Genomic DNA, 14,256 nt, shown 5'->3' with positions numbered 1-14,256 from the left:
GGATGAGCAAAGGAGGAAGAAGGCGTGGATGAAAAGGTGAATCCTTATCCCTTTATATGGGCGGACAAAACTAAGCGTCCCCAGTAGCCTGGTAAAACTCGCTTATCCCCCAAGCGCCGTAATCGATGGCGCGGTTGGCTTACCCACACCCGTATTGATGAGAATCCCGTGATAAGGGGACACGATCTCTGCTTTGACAAGACGTGTCAAAAAACTGCCTCGCATTATGTGCGGAGCTAGTTAAAGGAAACGGTTCGAATAATTACCGGGCCGTGACATAATGTCGTGTTGCCAAAACAAGTCAGCAAATTGGATTTGTGGAAATATTATTCTCTCTACGGTGGTATGTGGAACTTATTTTGCAGGGTCGGACACTATCCTTATATTCAAATTCTTCCGTGGTATATTCGGAGGAGGAACCCGCCTTGCAATGCCGAAGACAATACTGCGCACCGGACTCATCGTCATTGAAAGCCTGGTTCAGGGGCTACTGTGGGAGTCCTGGATTAGTGGGTCTCCGGACAGCCGGACTATCTCCATTGGCCGGACTGTTAGACTATGAAGATACAGGATTGAAGACTTTGTCTCGTGTCCGGATGGGACTCTACTTGGCGTGGAAGGCAAGCTAGGCAATACGGATATGTGTATCTCCTCCTTTGTAACCGACCTTGTGTAACCCTAACCTCTCCGATGTCTATATAAACTGGAGGGTTTTAGTCCGTAGGACAACATACAATCATACCATAGGCTAGCTTCTAGGGTTTAGCCTCTCCGATCTCGTGGTAGATCTACTCTTGTACTACCCATATCATCAATATTGATCAAGCAGGACGTAGGGTTTTACCTCCATCAAGAGGGCCCGAACCTGGGTAAAACATTGCATCCCCTAACTCCTGTTACCATCCGCCTTAGACGCACAGTTCAGGACCCCCTACCCGAGATCCGCCGGTTTTGACACCGACAGGCACCCTAGAACACACAAGTTGATCATTGATCTCTTAGCCGTTTGCGGTGCCCCCCTCCACCTCGATCATATCGTAGAGGTGCTTAGGCGAAGCCCTGTTCCGGTAGCATCATCATCACCGTCATCACGCCGTCGTGCTAACGAAGCTCTCCCTCGACACTCTACTGGATCGTGAGTTCGTGGGACGTCACCGAGCCAAACGTGTGTAGGTCGCGGAGGTGTCGTACCTTCGGTGCTAGGATCGGTCGATCGTGAAGACGTACGACTACATCAACCGCGTTTTCATAACGCTTCCGCTTACGGTCTACGAGGGTACGTGGACAACATTCTTCCCTCTCATTGCTATGCATCACCATGATCTTGCGTGTGCGTAGGAATTTTTTTGAAATTACTGCGTTCCCCAACAGGGTCGGCCCTATGCGTGGTTAGCCCCCTGGACAGATCTGATCTGGCCGGTGCATCCTGCTCGATGTGCGGCGGCTCAGATCGGCGGCGACCCATGCACACGATGCTTGATGGAGGTTCTTCGAGCGGATCCGAGTGAAAACCTCGTTCTCAGCTTGATGCCAAGACCGGCGTTGGCGGCACTCTTTTTGTGTCATTACCTTCTTGAAAGGCATCGCCGTGGAGAAGCTTCAGACCTCTATCCGCTACCTCCGGGGGAAACCCTAGATCAGTAGATCGGATGACGGCGGCGCGTTGGTGTCGTTTCCTCCTTGGGGGCGTCATTCTTGGAGGCGTACACGGGATCGAGGGACCAGTGGGCGGCTTTTTTGGTGGAGCGATGCTTCATCCTACACATTGATGATGGTGGATCTCGGCGGCGTGGCGCAGTGGAGACTCGGCGCCCGATGCGCGGTGATGGACTCGCGCAGAAGGAGGTAGTTGTCTGGCGTCATGGTGGCGTCGATGGCAGAGTGGCCTAACAAGGTAGAAGCCTCAATATTTGCTCTAAAGACGGACCTGTGGAAGATGGCGGCGACGACACATGTGAGTGCGTCAGACCAGTTTATGCCCCAGACCCGGTATGTGCCTCGGCTGGGGCTTCTGGCTTTTGATGATAGGCTTAGGTGAGTGGTCTGAGTATTTGGACTAGCTAGCACCCCTTCATCATATGGATAGGATTAGTGGCATATGTTGCCAAGATGGCGGATTCAGGCATATTGTTGTAATACTTTGTAAGGTCGTCGAGAATAATCAATAAAGTGGCCGCATGCATCTCCCACATGCAGAGGCCGGGGGTCATCCTCCTTTTCTAAAAAAAATTATTCTACATAACAATCACTGTTCAAGATATCTTCCGATATTCCGATAAATCAGCCGATTTATCGCTTACCAGTGTCTGACCGATAAGATATATCGGCTGATAAATCAACCGATATGATGATAAACCAGCTGATATGCCGATAAACTGGCCGATTTACCCCTTATCATGGGTCGACCGATAAGTTCCCGATAAGCGATATCCCCAACATTAATAACAATAAGCACAAATTTTAGTTGAACCGAAGAACTACCGCACAAAAATGCACTCACTTTGTCCATTTCACACTTGAAGAAAACCCATCATGTTCTGTCGTCTTCGATACCTGGCGCAGCACCAGCCGCCAGCAGTCATCACACTTGATGATCGGTAGACGGACACTGACGAGTTGCTAGGGGAGGGCTGAACCCGACCAACCGGCGGACGAGGATCCGCCCGCGGTCGGACAACAATTCGAACGGCGAGCTAAGGAAGACATACCGCAAGGCGGCGCGGTGAGCTCTGGTTGGCTGTGTGGCTCGGTTTTGCGGGGCATACGTTCATCGAATCCGTCCACGGTGGCGACGGGCATAGATGTGTTGAATCCGGTGGCGCGAGGACGAGCATCGACCGAATTGAAGTGGGTGGAGGAGTGGCGGGTGCTATGGGGCAACTGCGGTGGTGCATGGTAACCGGCGGGGGCAAGGACGGCCGCGCCGGAGTGGATGTGGTCGAGCGTTGGAGAGGGGCGGTCGCCGGAGGAGGGGAATTTTTTTCCTAAGAAGTGGAATCGGTCGAATAAATATAAGAGACCACCGACGCGAGAAGTAATGACAGTTACAAGGCGCTAAAGCCGATAAGGGGTTTACCATGCCATCGCCCCATCGTCGAGACCTGCCCCCTTGGCGACGATTTGGCAATGGATCCGAGGCCGCATCCCTTGCGGCACGGAGGTGCTCAAGCGACATGACCCGGGCGATGGGATCCGTCCTCTATGTGGGACAGCGGAAGACTCCAACCACATCTTCTCTTGTGTGTCCGCCCGGTTCCTGTGGAGTTGCTTCCGCGAGGTGGTTGGTGGTCGTTGGTGCAACACCAACTTCCTGGACCTCTTCGTTGAGCTTCAGACCTTACCTCCAACGGGCCACCACATTAGGTGGCTGGCTATTGGGGTCCTTGCCTGTACGCTATGGACGGTTCGAAATAAGCTTGTGATCCAGCGTATCCCTTTGCGACGTGCGACTGACGTGGTGTTCAAAATGTGTGGCTATTTGCAGCTCTGGCGGTCGCTTAGCCGTCCTCAGGACCAGGATGCCATCAACATCATCATCGCCGACCTTCGCTCGATGGCTCTCCGCTTGGCGCCGCCGCTTCCTCCACCACCACCGGAGCCGGATTAACATCTTTGTTTGCGGTGTGTCCGCCTTTTATTATTTTAGGGCTTGTTGAGTTGTGCCCTCAGCAGTACCCTTTCGTGCCTCGTACTTCGTGTTGTGCTACCTTGTGTGTAGGTGTGTGAGTGTTGAACCTTTTGGATGTGGTGGTTTGCTTTATATATAAAGCGGGGCGAAAGCCTTTCTCCGTAAAGCCAATAAGGGGTCAGCTAGGTCCGGTTTAGCATCTTAAAACCAAAATTTTACTCTAAAACTTTTTAAAGGATTGGCTAGAGATGACCTTGTCTTGGTATCCATGATCATGACACAGTGTTCACCAATAACTTGAGGCGACAGAAATCATACACCACTCACACTCAAATCAGTCATCTATTTATGCTTGAATATCTTTACGTGGAGTATTGCACCATACATATTTGTCAATTGAGTTTTGAAGGAAGAGATGGAACATGACACCTGGTTATACATACTACTATTGCAACAATGTATAAGCATAAAAAATTCAGTAAATAAACAATTTGGACATGGCTAGTTACATGCATGGTTAAGTACTGAAGAATGAAGAAGCTCTGCTCACCAGTCATCACTTGCCCAGATCGGAGCTGATTGCTTCAGTGTTGTACTGAGGAGGCCATGCGGGCGCCGCGCTGAGAGATGGAAACAGAACTTTCTGAAATGCATGTTCCCGAGCGAATATGGAATCGTTAATATTCAGTTCTTGCAGCTTGCACAGCATAATCTTCTTCGGATAAGAAACCAGGAAGAGAACAGAAGGCGCATTTGAAGTCAAGCTAGTTCTAATTTTCTCCGGATTGCTTGACGAATCTTCTCAATCTAAACATGTCTCTTTCACAAAGGTGAAAAAAACGCATTCTGCATGAAAAGAAACACGTGCTGCTAAAAGAAGCTGTATGTTGAACAGAAGAAATATTTGCTGTCAACATACGGTGCCTGGATTTTAATTTTAGTAAGCAATGTGTTGTGAAGTGTGGCTGCTCTTCGGACTCCAGATATTGACGCCGTGCAGTCAAATCTGGGACCGGCTGTTTTATCAACAATGTCGCCTCTCTCGTGTCATTATCAGTACGCTCTTAGTGCAGTTCAGACTTAGGCGAGTACTCGAAACACAGAGCAAACAACAGAAACAAAACCAAGGTTAACTTTCTAGAGGAAAAGGTCACTCTCTTGCACAGACTAGGATCCAAGTAGGTGCAAAATTCGAACTGAAACTTGGCCCGGTAGAGAACAGACAATAGAGAAAAAGCATAATGTCACTTGAAAAACTTCAAGAGAATTCAGAGCTGAGACTAAGGACCAAATCATCACAAATCAAAAGGGACAAAACTTAAAATTGATACTCCCAGTTCAAGGTCATTCACACTCACAGTTTCATAGAAAATTATGACGCCACTCACAGTTTTATAGTAGTAACCACAGAAAATAGAAAGAAGCCCTAGGTCACTCACAGTTTCAGACTTCGGAAAACAGCCATGGTCATTCAGAGAATTCAGAATAACAACAAAGCCGCAAATCAAAATGACCAAAACTTAGCATTAAAATTTGGCAGGGGCCGCGCGAACACGTACCCCCTCTATCACAAATTACGACATCCACTCTCCCTCAAAGGGGAGATGGTAGGCCAGCGCACCCACAAAGTGCAATGTGGGCCACTAGCCTAGGCCATGGCTCTTCTTGATCAGCCATAGACCCCGTCCAGGTAAGTATGTTTCAAGGTTGCCCAATGCCCTCCTAATATAGGTTGCGCTGCCTTTGCTCCCTCCTTGGACGGGCGATGTGGTACTAAACCAAAGAAAGTATTCCTCGTCTGGTGTCTGTTGCGGGTTTCAGGGACGAGGAATTCGAACAGGACACCGTGCATATGGGCCTATCGGTACCAACCGGGCCAGATTGGCATTGGAAAAGAGTCACCCGGGTCGATGTGGGCTGTGGCACGGTGGGTTATGTGTGTATGTAGCTGCAAACGGAGAACTATGGCAGGTCAAACTTGTCACGGGATACCGCCACGGCTGCGTGATCCTCTATCGCTTATCACCAATAACTTTCCAGGTTTTGCCGCTGAGTTTCTGAACCATGAGAGATGTCTGAACTCGGAACCCTAAAGAAGCTCAGTCAAGCGTCAGGACTCATGGCATGAACATCCATGGAAACAGAGCACGACGGCAAGGAAAAAATGGAAGTCTATCTAGCTGGTTATATAAAGCCGTGATACTCATATAAGCTCAACTTTCCTGAGCGGATGCCAAGATGCCCATTTTTTTACTGAGAAATAATCAGATGAATTTCTTGGATTCTTGTTGCTGCTGTTGGTAGCAAAAGAACAATGGCATTCAAATTAGGCAGCGACAACACTTGTTGGTCGGTACAAACAATGAGGGTGCTATGATGTTTTGACATCAACTGCATATCTTACATTTATGGCCTGAAAGATATACATGTAATCACCTTATATAGACATGAAAAATAAGACATAAAAATAGTTTTGCTGACCTAGCAAATTGTTGTTGATAGTTGCTATAATCTATACCACCATACACACACATCAGCTTCACATCATGCTCATGTCTACATATAAAAAACGACAGAGGCACTTACCTCTAGAATAACAATCTGCAAACCAGAATGCAGTATGGATTCTCAAAAAAAAAAAGTATGGCTTCTCGAGTCCACAAGTTGGCACGAAAGATGTCACACAGATCCATCTCAGAATTTTGTGTTAGTATGATTGATGCAGATTTTGTAGTAACTGAACACATAAACAGTCAAATTCAGTGAACCATCGTATCTTATAGTAGTACTATTAGATAGAGAAGCCATAACCATGAATTTGAATAAAGAGATCACTTAAAAAACAGATATGTGACCAGATCACGATTTCAGCGTAAGAAATGTACGTTCCTGTTTATGACGCGGTATAGTTCTAGTGACACATCACATACTGAATTTGAGTTATTTATAGCAAATCAGTTTCAAACAACTTGCATGAAGTTTTAAATTAGCACTTGATCAGTTAGATGGCTAAAAGTTTCAGGAGTAAGGCCCGTTGATGTAAATCAAAGAAACCTGGTAGTGCTAGATCTACATAATTTAAATAAGTGGCCAGATGATGTAGGAGAAGTGACCAGATCATGCTAATAAGAATATCTTCTTTCTCAACTGGTACCAAGAAAAAGATTAAGAATAACGTTCGACAAAATGATTTTCAAAAGGAACACAAAAAACACATCCTCCAAAGAGAAAATTACTTACAGTTACTTCAAATTTAAATAATATGATGAGAGGAATGTTTGTTTCATGAATAAACAAAATGCTCAAATGGTAGCAGCTTCTATAAATAAGCTTGACACGCCAAACCGCAAAAAATGAAAAAAAAAATATGCAAAAGAATGATGAGCAAGTACATTCTGAAAGGACAGTAGCTTTGCCAACGAGTAGAGTCATCTGATCATACAGTTAATTGGCGGTCTGTTGCATTCGACACAGAACGTTAGTGCAACCGCTAGAATTTGCAAGCGAAATGAGCTCTAAAAATAGATATCACCATATATCCGCCACTTCCATAGAGATGCAGATTGTTTATATTAGCAATCATGTATTTACAAAGATGTATTAGATAATGAAATTTCAAAACCATCGCTCTCCCCCAATTTAATTGGCCCGACCACCCGACCCCCGCGTCGCCAACACTAGGCGACACGAGGGGAGATCGGGTCGCCAACTCTCAGCCACCTCTCTCCGATCTCTCCCTCCCGCCGCCACCCGAGTTCATGTCGACGAAGCCCGGGCTGTGGGCTGTGACGGCGGCGGCGAGGTCTCCTCCCTCGCGCGAGATGGCGTCCTCTTCTGGCGGCGGCGACAAGGTCTACGGTGATTCGGCGGCGCGGTGCCACGGGATCCCGGTGGCGGACGTGGCGGTGGCGACCGCGGCAGCACGACCTTCCCGCGGCAGAGGCGCCCCTGTGGTAGAGGCCTAAGTCTCGGATCTCATCGGGCTCAGATGGGCTTTGGCGGGCCGACGGATCTGGTACGCTGCGGCAGGTTCGCGTGGTGAGCCTGACAAAGCCGGCTGCTTTGGCACCGTGCTGGTGCTGCGGCCGGTCAGGCGGCTGGATCCTTGTGGTCCAGTCCCCGACAGAGAAGGCGGTGATCCGTGCACAAGAAGTTGGATGGAGTTCTTCGAACAGATCTGGGTGAAAACCCGCTCTCAGCTAGATGCCAAGGCCGGCGATGGCGGCGCTTTGTGGTGTCCTTCCCTTGTTGAAGGCATCACCATGGAGAAGTTCTAGACCACTAGCTTCTACCTCCGGGTGAAACCATAGATCGGTAGATCGCAAGACGGCAGCGTTTTCGTGTTGTTTACCCTTGGGGCATCATTCTTGGAGGTGTACGCGGGCTCGAGGGACCAGTGAATGACATCTTTGGTGGAGCGGTGCTTCATCCTACACAATGATGGTGATGGATCTCGACGGTGTGGTGCTCTGGAGATTGGGTGTCCGATGTGCGACGATGGACTCGCGCAGGAGGATGACATTGTATAGTGTCGTGATGGCGTCGATGTTATAGAGGCCTAGCATGGTTGATGCGTCAGTTTCTGCCCTGAAGATGGACCGATGAAAGACGGTGGTGACGGGCCTTGCAGTGTGCGCATGTGGTGCCCACTATGAGTGTGCTGGACCGATGTGTGACCCGGTCCGGGTATGTGCCTAGGCTGGGGCATCCAACTTTAGATGTTAGGCTTTGGTGCGATGTCTATTTGGTATTAGGCTCGGACATTTGGCGCCCCTTCATCAAGGGGATAGGAGTAGCAACAAGTGTTGCCAAGATGGTGACTTCAGGCGTACTGATGTATTACTTTCTAAGGTATTTGTGAATAATTAATAAAATAGCTGCATGCATCTCCGAGATGCAGAGGTCGGGGGTACATCCTCCTTTTCCAAAAATAAAATTACAACCTGTAGCCAGTATCCTGAGGGGGAGGACAGAGTATCATTAGGATGCAAATCAAAACTTCTGTATTTACAACCTACAAAAAGGCTAGCAGAATTCTGTATTCCATGGGCCAAAACTAGTTCAACAGAAACACTACTACTTTATTTACACACTTCAATAGAAACACAACTTCCTTGCCTTCTCCTACAGCACACTTGTTTCTTCTCTGCCTCCTCAAACTTGGACATTGCGTCCTCTCCAATCTCATCTCTAGAAACTAGTGCATCACCATTTAATATACCTCTAGCTATCAATATATCAATATATTCTTCTTCCCAAAACCAAAAGTTGCCACTATTCTACATAGCAATAAACACAAATTTTAGTTGAACTGAAGAACAACCGCACAAAAATGCACTCTTCTTTGTTGACTTCTCTAGCTTGCACACTTGTTTCTTCTCTGCCTCCTCAAACTTGGAGAGTGTGTCCTCTCCAATCTCATCTCTAGCAACTAGTGCACCACCATTTAATAGACCTCTGGCGATCAATACATCAATATATTCTTCTTCCCAAAACCGAAAGTTGCAACTATTCTACATAATGAACACCCCATCCATTTCCTGCATATATCGTCCATCCACACTGAGCTTGATCCAGCCCAACTCTGGAGCGGAGCAACCCACTCCGTAAAGGCAACTCAAGAGGAAAGCGTCCTGACAAGCAGCCCCCCCGCACCCCCTGCGTAGCCCCCGCTCGGGCGACTCAGGCGGGATCGCAACCCTAGCCGCTGGGGGTTCCCCGTCCTTCTATCCCTCACTCCACCGACGCCGAAGGATGCCGCCGGCCTATAGCCCCGGGGCTGACGGCGGTGGCGGGGCCTTCCCTCTCTCCTGCGCCATGGGGGCGGTGCGGAAGCTCGCGGCGTGTGGTGGCACAGCCGATCTGGCCTTGGTGGCGTGGCGGGCCTGCCTTGACCAGCAGCGGCATGGCGGCTACCTCGGCCTAGGGTGGCGATGGTGGCGGGTGCGGCGGCCGGCCCTGCTTCGAGCAGCGGCCTTGGCTGCGTTCGGGGGTGGCGGCTGGGTCTGCGGCGAAGGACCATCTGACCTCGAATCGGCAGTGGCGGCATGGAGGGCCTGGTGGTTGGGTCGGCGCCATGCATGGTTTGAAGGAAATATGCCCTAGAGGCAATAATAAGTTGTTATTCATATTTTCTTATATCATGATGAATGCTTATTATTCATGCTAGAATTGTATTAACCGGAAACTTAGTACATGTGTGAATACATAGACAAACAGAGTGTCACTAGTATGCCTCTACTTGACTAGCTCGTTAATCAAAGATGGTTAAGTTTCCTAACCATAGACATGAGTTGTCATTTGATAAACGGGATCACATCATTGGAGAATGATGTGATTGACATGACCCATCCGTTAGCTTAGCACTATGATCGTTTAGTTTATTGTTATTGCTTTCTCCATAACTTATACATGTTCCTATGACTACGAGATTATGCAACTCCCAGATACAGGAGGAACACTTAGTGTGCTATCAAACGTCACAACGTAACTGGGTGATTATAAAGATGCCCTACAGGTGTCTCTAATAGTGTTTTTTGAGTTGGCATAGATCGAGATTAGGATTTGTCACTCCGATTGTCGGAGAGGTATCTCTGGGCCCTCTCGGTAATGCACATCACTATAAGCCATGCAAGCAATGTGACTAATGAGTTAGTTGCGGGATGTTGCATTACGGAATGAGTAAAGAGAGTTGCCAGTAACGAGATTGAACTAGGTATGATGATACCCATGATCGAATCTCGGGCAAGTAACATATCGATGACAAAGGGAACAACGTATGTTGTTATGCAATTTGACCAATAAAGATCTTCGTAGAATATGTAGGAACCAATATGAGCATCCAGGTTCCACTATTGGTTATTGACCAGACATGAGTTTTGGTCGTGTCTACATAGATCTCGAACCCGTAGGGTTCGCACGCTTAACGTTCGATGACGATCGGTATTATGAGTTTATGTGTTTTGATGTACCGAAGGTAGTTCAGAGTCCCGGATGAGATCATGGACATGAAGAGGAGTCTCGAAATGGTCGAGACACAAAGATTGATATATTGGATGACTATATTCGAACACTGGAATGGTTCTGAGGTGTATCGGGTATTTACCGGAGTACCGGGGTGTTACCGTAACCCCCCGGGGAGTTAATGGGCCTTGATGGGCCATAGTGGAAGAGAGGAAGAGGCGGCCAGGTGTGGCGCGCGCCACCCTAGGCCCAATCCTAATTATGGTAGGGTTGGGGGGGGGCCTTTCGTTCTCTCCCTCTTCCCTTCCTTCCCCCTCCTAGTTGGACTAGGAAAGGGGGGAAACCTACTCCTAGTAGGAGTAGGAATCCCCCCTTGGGGCGCGCCCTAGGAGGCCGGCCCTCCCCTCCTCCGCTCCTTTATATACGGGGGAGGGGGTACCCCATAGACACAAAAGTTGATCTTAGCCATGTGCGGTGGCCCCTTCCACAGATTTCCACCTCGATCATATTGTCGTAGTGCTTAGGTGAAGCACTGCGTCAGTAACTTCATCATCACCATCAACACGCCGTCGTGCTGGCAAAACTCTCCCTCGGCCTCAGCTGGATCTAGAGTTCGAGGGATGTCATCGAGCTGAACGTGTGCAGATCGTAGGGGTGCCGTGCGTTCGGTACTTGATCGGTTGGATCGCGAAGACGTTCGACTACATCAACCGCGTTACTTAACGCCTCCGCTTTTGGTCTACAAGGGTACATGGACACACTCTCCCCGCTCATTGCTATGCTTCTCCTAGATAGATCTTGCGTGATCGTAGGATTTTTTTGGAAATACTACGTTCCCCAACAGTGGCATCAGAGCCAGGTCTATGCGTAGATGTTATATGCACGAGTAGAACACAAAGGAGTTGTGGGCGTGGGTATATACATATTGCTTGTCGTCACTAGTTGTTTCTTGATTTGGCGGTATTGTTGGATGAAGCGGCCTGGACCGACATTACATGACCGCGTTCATGAGACTGGTTCTACCGACATGCTTTGCACATAGGTGGCTGGTAGGAGTCAGTTTCTCCAACTTTAGTTGAATCGGATTCAATGAACATGGTTCTTTCTGAAGATCAAAAAGCAATCACTATACCGCGTTGTGGTTTTTGATACATAGGTAAGAACGGTTCTTGCTAAGCCCATAGCAGCCATGTAAAACTTGCAACAACAAAGTAGAGGACGTCTAACTTGTTTTTGCAGGGCATGTTGTGACGTGATATGGTCAAGACGTGATTATATAAATTATTGTATGAGATGATCATGTTTTGTAACACGGTTATCGGCAACTGGTAGGAGCCATATGGTTGTCGCTTTATTGTATGAAATGCAATCACCATGTAATTGCTTTACTTTATCACTAAGCAATAGCGATAGTCGTGGAAGCAATAGTTGGCGAGACGACAACGATGCTATGATGGAGATCGAGGTGTCAAGCCGGTGACGATGGTGATCATGACGGTACTTTGAAGATGGAGATCAAAGGCATAAGATGATGATGACCATATCATATCACTTATATTGATTGCATGTGATGTTTATCCTTTATGCATCTTATTTTGCTTAGTACGACGGTAGCATTATAAGATGATCTCTCACTAAATTTCAAGGTATAAGTGTTCTCCCCGAGTATGCACCGTTGCTACAATTCGTCGTGACGAGACACCACGTGATGATCGGGTGTGATAAGCTCTACGTTCACATACAACGGGTGCAAGACAGTTTTGCACACGCAGAATACTCGGGTTAAACTTGATGAGCCTAGCATATGGAGATATGGCCTCGGAACCCTGAGACCGAAAGTTTGAGCGTGAATCATATAGTAGATATGATCAACATAGTGATGTTCACCATTGAAAACTACTCCATCTCACTTAGATGATTAGAGGGATGTCTATCTAAGTGGGAGTTCTTAAGTAATATGATTAATTGAACTTTAATTTATCATGAACTTAGTACCTGATAGTATTTTGCATGTCCATGTCATTGTAGATAAATGGCCCGTGTTGTTGTTCCGTTGAATTTTAATGCATTCCTAGAGAAAGCTAAGTTGAAAGATGATGGTAGCAACTGCATGGACTGGGTCCGTAACTTGAGGATTATCCTCATTGCTGCATAGAAGAATTACTTCCTGGAAGCACCGCTAGGTGCCAAACCCGCTGCAAGAGCAACTCCAGATGTTATGAACACCTGACAGAGCAAAGCTGATGACTACTCGATAGTTCAGTGTGCCATGCTTTACGGCTTAGAACCAGGACTTCAATGACGTTTTGAATGTCATGGAGCATATGAGATGTTCCAGGAGTTGAAGTTAATATTTCAAGCAAATGCCTGGATTGAGAGATATGAAGTCTCCAATAAGTTCTACAGCTGCAAAATGGAGGAGAATAGTTGTGTCAGTGAGCATATACTCAGAATATCTGGGTACCACAATCACTTGAATCAGCTGGGAGTTAATTTTCCGATTGATAGTGTCATTGACAGAGTTCTTCAATCACTGCCACCAAGCTACAAAAGCTTCGTGATGAACTATACTATGCAAGGGATGGATAAGACAATTCTCGAGCTCTTCGCGATGCTAAAGGCTGCGGAGGTAGAAATCAAGAAGGAGCATCAAGTGTTGATGGTCAACAAGACCACCAGTTTCAAGAAGAAGGGCAAAGGGAAGAAGGGGAACTTCAAGAAGAACGGCAAGCAAGTTGCTACTCAAGTGAAGAAGCCCAAGTCTAGAACTAAGCCTGAGACTGAGTGCTTCTACTACAAAGGGACTGGTCACTGGAAGCGAAACTGCCCCAATTATTTGGCGGATAAGAAGGATGGCAAAGTGAAAGGTATATTTGATATACATGTTATTGATGTGTACCTTACTAATGCTCGCAGTAGTGCCTGGGTATTTGATACTGGTTCTGTTGCTAATATTTGCAACTCGAAACAGGGGCTACAGATTAAGCGAAGATTGGCTAAGGATGAGGTGACGATGCGCGTGGGAAATGGTTCCAAAGTAGATGTGATCGCCGTCGGCACGCTACCTCTACATCTACCTTCGGGATTAGTTTTAGACCTGAATAATTGTTATTTGGTGCTAGCGTTAAGCATGAACATTATATCTGGATCTTGTTTGATGCGAGACGGTTAATCATTTAAATCAGAGAATAATGGTTGTTCTATTTATATGAGTAATATCTTTTATGGTCATGCACCCTTGATGAGTGGTCTATTTTTACTAAATCTTGATAGTAGTGATACACATATTCATAGTATTGAAGCCAAAAGATATAAGTTTAATAATGATAGTGCAACTTATTTGTGGCATGGTGATTGATACGTCTCCAACGTATCTACTTTTCCAAACACTTTTGCCCTTGTTTTGGACTCTAACTTGCATGATTTGAATGGAAATAACCCGGACTGACGCTGTTTTCAGCAGAATTACCATGGTGTTATTTATGTGCAGGAGCAAACATTCTTGGAATGACCTGAAACTTCACGGAGCCACTTTTCAAAAAATAAGAAAAATACCTGCAAAAGATGAAGGCCAGGGGGCCCACCACCTCTCCACGAGGGTGGGGGGCGCGCCCCCTACCTCATGGGCCCCCTGTTGCCTCTCCGACTCCAACTCCAACTCCAAC

General features: G+C 47.2%; 1 non-coding gene across 1 annotated transcript; it reads right to left on the bottom strand.

Moving 5' to 3' along the window:
* Window positions 1-5,164: 5,164 nt before the first annotated feature.
* On the bottom strand, window positions 5,165-5,326 carry LOC125517694. Its single transcript, XR_007287741.1, has one exon. It is a non-coding gene; the product is annotated as a U1 spliceosomal RNA (small nuclear RNA).
* Between the last annotated feature and the right edge of the window lie 8,930 nt (window positions 5,327-14,256).

This window comes from Triticum urartu, chromosome 6 (assembly GCF_003073215.2).
Source record: "Triticum urartu cultivar G1812 chromosome 6, Tu2.1, whole genome shotgun sequence".
In the NCBI taxonomy this organism is placed as follows: domain Eukaryota; kingdom Viridiplantae; phylum Streptophyta; class Magnoliopsida; order Poales; family Poaceae; genus Triticum; species Triticum urartu.
The sequence above is the reverse complement of the archived record's forward strand: the minus strand, read 5'-3'. Positions and strand labels throughout refer to the sequence as shown.